Below are 6000 nucleotides of genomic sequence, written 5' to 3'. Positions count from 1 at the left end.
TTTCTTCTCTGTTAGTAATCTACGCCAGCTTTCTGGCTGCAATCTACCACATGAAGGCACAGCAATTTTACACACTTTAGCAATCTTTTCAACACCTTTAACCATCTCCTCTCCCTCTCTGTCTTCAACTAAATCACATGCGAGCCAGCCCCTACCGGGCTTACTCAATTCCTGTCCCATATTCCCCCCTATACAGGCGTCCCAGATATAGGGAAAGAAAAATTAAACAGAACGTCTACAATGCTCGACTGCCACTCAAGAAGGGTGGGTCCCCCTCAAGTGCGTTTTCCCAAAACGTAGACTAGTCACTGAATCCGCCTACCCGGGGTGGTAGACACGGATTGGAGCGAGGTGAGAAGTGTGTGACCAATCACTTCTCTATCAAGAGAAATAGGAGTGGATAGAGTAATAATACAGGAAGTGTAGGAAAAGTAAAAAGTAAGGAGAAATTTTAGAAACAGACACAGGAGTTTGAATGACTCCAAATTAAACAAACAGGACAATAATACAATTGAAATACAGTGCATGCATCACAGTTCAAATAAAATCAACAGTAATCCTTTCCTTTACTCGCGTGACCGAAGTCACCTCCCTCAATCTCGTAGTGTCCCCGCTCGGAGAATGACTTCCTCAAGTCTCACTACCAGCGGCCAAGGATAACAGCTAACACCGGTCCGAAATCCATATGCCTCCCTCGTCACAGCAGTCCACTAAGAGTGGCCACCTCTATCCTCACCCTCGTAGTGCCCCTATGAAACCCACTCATAAGTCCCACTACCCCGTGGTGATGAAGACAGCAATGCCTGCCCGAATCCACTCACCACAAATAACAATTGGAATGACTCCAGCTCAGCGCCTCTCTGCAAGCAGAGTTATGTGCACAATGAGGCTAGCTAGGCTATCAAAGTGACACCAGAAGGATCCCCAGGAAACTATGAGTCTACACAATCTCCACAGATCCAACACCCCTCTTTTTCCATACAGCCACAGCCACGAGGCTCCTAAAAGAGGTAAACAGGCAAAGAAGACCCCCAGGAAAACTTCCACAGGTCAACCCCCCTATTTCCCTACAGCCACAGCCACGTGGCTCCTAAAAGGAGTAAACAGGCAACAGGACTCCAGGCAAATCCCCCGGGCCCACCCCCCTTTAACCCAAAAGGGGTAAACAAGCAAACAGGCAAAGAGAGGACCCCAGGCAAAACCCCCGCAGGTCCACCCCCCCTTTATCCCAAAAAGGGGGAAACAGGCAAACACTTAACCCGGTCACTCAGCTAAAATAGGCCAATTCAAACACACCCAGGCAACAGATAGACTAAATGCAGGTAAACAAGTGAGTAACGAGACACCGGGCAAGATTTTACCTGTCTTTGATGTCCTCCCGGGAAGCAGTCACAGACACGTGGACGGGTCAATCAAAGGGGCCGGAACATACCGGTGGCTCTGCAGAAGTCTCTACCGTGTACCTGGAGGTGATCAGTCTCCTTTCCTTCCCCCCGGATTCCTCCGTCCAACAGCATCTTCCTTAGGACGGCTCACCGGCCAGACATAGCCCGGTGCCCCACGTTGGGCGCCAAATTTGTTATAGTATAATTTAGAAATAAACAAAGATGTTTAAATGTCTATCTGTTCCTGTCCAAATTAGAGAAAATTAAATTGCGTATATACGCTGAAGTAATTCAGACTGACACACGGAGTTCAGGTTAAAATAACTTCGAGGAAATTTATTGGCAAGTGAAGCAAGAGCGGGCTCGCAGGCCCTTTTAAGAGGCATTTTGCGTCATCATTGATTATCCAGATATCAGTAAATAAACATCATTAATTGGATTAATTGTTAAGTGTCTGGGTTAGTGTCCACCTATCAATATAATTAATTGGCTCAAAAACTAAGTGGTTAACTAAGTGTCCACCCACCGATAGGTGGTATTGTTCTGGACATGGGTGGGGACAGAGGGCTCAAGCGCCATCTTCCCTAGCATGAGGTTTACTCGGTGGAAAGGGGGGCTTGAGCGTCATTTTACACAGTCAGTGATGTCAGGTCTTGTGGTCAGGTGCAAGGTTCTCTTATGAATAGAACATTTCATTAGTACAGTGTTCTCATGGCCTTGGCTATACTTTGTTGCAAGTTATAGGGAAATTCAGCAGTTCCTGAGTTAGTCATGTCTTTATAGAAAATACAGTCTCTGTTCATTGTATTAAATGTGCTGGGAAATTCTGTCATGTAATGTAGTTTTAAAATGGAGAAGTCAGGTTATGTGGACAAAATGGAGGGTTTGTCACAGTGTGAGGTTAAAATGGAGTTAGTACAATAATTCGATACAAGTTCAATAAAGATTTTTAATAATTCTACATCAGTTGTAGAACGAAAACCATAACTGCCATTTATTTCTATAACCAAAGATATATCTAGTCAGGGGTAAATGAATATTATAAACCCTTTGAAGTACTGATATCATTCATCTCCCGGATGTTTGGCAAAAGTAACATCCCCAGGATGTACTTGGAAACCAGAGTAATATTAATGTACCTTGCCTGGTTAAAAACGTTGTTATTATTATTTATATTGATATACAGGAGTTATATGCAAATAAGATCCAAATATGATCAGCAACATTTTTATGTTGGATATATAGCATTATTTAACAAAAAAAATAAAGAAAAATAGTATATGGTTAGATTTTCTGTTTTAAGCAATTTGATAATGACTTCTTAAAAGCACCAAAGTTTAATGATGCACCTATTATTAATACAATGTTACACTCATCATAGCAATCTGTAGGCATTCTACGCAAATATGATACAATACAACATACACAATGTTTAAATTGTGTGTAAATATATATGCGCAATGCAAATATATATATATATATATATATATATATATATATATATATATTTAAGAAATGGATTTTAAGAAATAATATATGGTTACATCTACTGCTGATTATACCAATTTGGTAATGTCATGTAAATATTTGTTTTCCTACTTCACAATAAGTAAAGGGATGTCCAAGCCATTTTTATAACATGAAACGTTCCTTTATTAAAACACATCTAATTTCACAAAAATATAAAACTACAATGCACCATCTTTGCAACAGCAATTTATAGTTACTAACACACTGCATAATGAGGATTTGAGATCTGCCATTGATAATTAATTATTGCTACAAAGAACTATTCATTCCATAGATACCTATACTAATGAGGTCGTTTTCTAAATGACAAACAAGAGAGTGAATTGTAAAATTGAACATATGTCAAGCCACATTTTTACCTAAATGACAAACCATCAATTGGTCTGTAATTTAGCATTTTGCCCTTTTTGATTTTTCTACTCTTTTGTTTTTCTACAAAAGAAAGGTGAATTCGCTTGTTAAAATGTGAAATTACCATACAATGTCCCAATATATATTCATTTGATTGTATTTGCTACTCTGGCCATCCTTCAACATTAATAATGAAAGGGCTTGAATATATTTTTCTTAGTGGCTATCATTTCCCCAAAGGATTAATTGAAATATGAGAAGATTTTGCAGTTTTGTTTAACGTCAAGGAAAAAAAAAAAAAATCAGCTTATGCAAATGTCCTAATTGACATAAACACAGCCCCACATGCATGTTTTTTTTTTTTTTTTACATGATTGTTAAGACCTATAAACATTAATTTATTGAGCTTGTTCTTGAACATGACACTCCATATTAGAGACCCGTATCATCTCTAAAGCAGTGTTATGGGAGATTAGATTATGTATAAGGACCTATTTCGGTGCAAATTTGCAGAAGTAGACAAATCACAATAGAAACCAGTGGAATGTTTCCTCAGATTGCTCCATTTCTCAATTTTCAGAACTGTGTCCCATATTATTTTTTTTATAAACAACCTTTACATCATCAAATAAGATCAGTGCTTGAGTCATGTGTGCATTTTCACTGCAGAGGTTACATTCAACATAAAAGAGTGATGTGTATATATTATTCAAATATATTTGTAAAATAAATTCTATAATAATTTATTTTGTATAGCATAAAATCATTTTTAGACCACTTAAACTAGGAATATTTCACATCAAATACAAATATTATTATATACAATTTGTGTAATTTGGGTGAGTAGAAATGTAGTGGTTTTAAAGAATGAAAGCCAATGAATCTTGTCTATGGAACTGCTTTTTTATGATATAATTGCAAAAATAATCCAGGGACATTCAAGTCAGACATTGCAATTTTGAATATTCTATACACATAACAACAGAAATTAGAAAGTCATTTACATACAGACCTTAAGGAAATACATAGATTGTCTATGAAATCAGAGAGAGACTGAAGGAGAGATAATTTAAGCACAAAAATCCTTCCATTTTAAAGAAGCACCAGATTGGCGGGTTGAAGTAAGTGCCCTGCTGTCACCATATGTCCTGAACGCTTCTCCATGAGAAGCATCTGGATGCACAAAAGATATCAGTATTGACTGAGCCATCTGTGAGAGGAGGTATTGATATTCCAAAGTGCGTGGAATATTTTACTTAATTTTTTTAATTTAATACTTTAATACTGGGTTACAATTAAAAGGTTAGCAAAGCGTCAACCTAAATTGGGTTCACTTATACGAGCATACAACTTAAGTGGTTTGGCATTTCAACAGGAAACTTCCTAATTGTGAAATTATAGTTTTGCTTTAGGCATCTGCTTGGCTGCAGAACCTGCTTCTTACTAGTGAATTTTCTAAGGTTACAATTAAAGAAAGGGGACATCCTTGGCAAAATATTCATCAGTAAAAATTGAAAAAGTGATGGAGCTGCCTACACTTTAAGGTGAGTGATTATTGTAAATGGTATCTGGAATTATATTTGAGAGTATGTAACTCAGAGGGATATATAGTATGGCTGTAGGGATGTAGGGATTTTATGGTTGCGTAAACATATGAGGAAGAGAAGACAGCTGACAACTGAGAGACACTGTGGTGGTAGCCCAGAGATTATGGTTGGGGTTACAGCCAAAGGGAGATTGAAATATTCGTGTGGTAAAACTACATTTTGGACCTAGAAAAGTAGATTGCTTTAAATGGATTGCAATTCTCTTAATCCTTAAAATAGCACTGTTATCTTGTACCCAACAAGACTGTGCTAGTACAGAATATCTTGCGTAGGTAGAGTATGCAGCTCTACACATCCCTTCCACCTTTGTGTGAGAGGATTATTTAATAGCCTGACCTTTGAAGTGGAGAAACTGGTCAATATTGCAGCGAGCCTTTAAACAGTCTGTCTATGTACAGTATATGTTGTAGTAAATCCACTTTGGTTTTATCATAGAGTATATTATACATATTATGCACATTTATTTATATATGTACAAATATTACATATAGAAGAGACAAAGAGGTGAGTGTTATGACATCTGTTATGATTCTCTAAAAAACATTGATCAAGTGCCCTAAATTTATTTATTTCATGTAACAGACAATAGCAAGCAATGGCATAGTCACTGCATGTCATAATTTGTAAACGTATCTTTTGATTCTGAATGAAAATAGCCATGTGTTTCTCTGTATTTCTTCAGATTTGTTAATGTAATGCTTTATAGGAACACTTCGAGCACCATAGCTACTATAGCACACTGTGGTGGCTTTAGAGCCAGATGCAATACCCAATGTAAGTAGCCAACTAATTTTTTAATGGTTTGACTGCTAACCTGAGGCCCACATAGCACCTCTCCCCACTCCATGCCAGCTGAAGCTGTCAGCCAATGAGCTCAGCCTGGCATTGCTTGGACTTGTGTCTCTCTCACTGAAGTAATTAACTTGGGTAATGACATTCACGCAGACCAAGGTAACAAGTAAAATGGTTCATGCAAGGTTTGACTATCTCCAAACGGGAAAAAAGTGCCACAGCACCTCAGTCACCATAACTACTACAGCAAGCTATAGTGGTAATTGTGCTTTGAGTGGTCCTTTAAGGCTTTAAATAGGAACCTGACAAATATGAAAAAAGTATAATATTCACAT

The sequence above is a fragment of the Pelobates fuscus genome, chromosome 2 (assembly GCF_036172605.1).
Source record: "Pelobates fuscus isolate aPelFus1 chromosome 2, aPelFus1.pri, whole genome shotgun sequence".
Lineage (NCBI taxonomy): Eukaryota > Metazoa > Chordata > Amphibia > Anura > Pelobatidae > Pelobates > Pelobates fuscus.
This window is presented reverse-complemented; position numbering follows the sequence as displayed.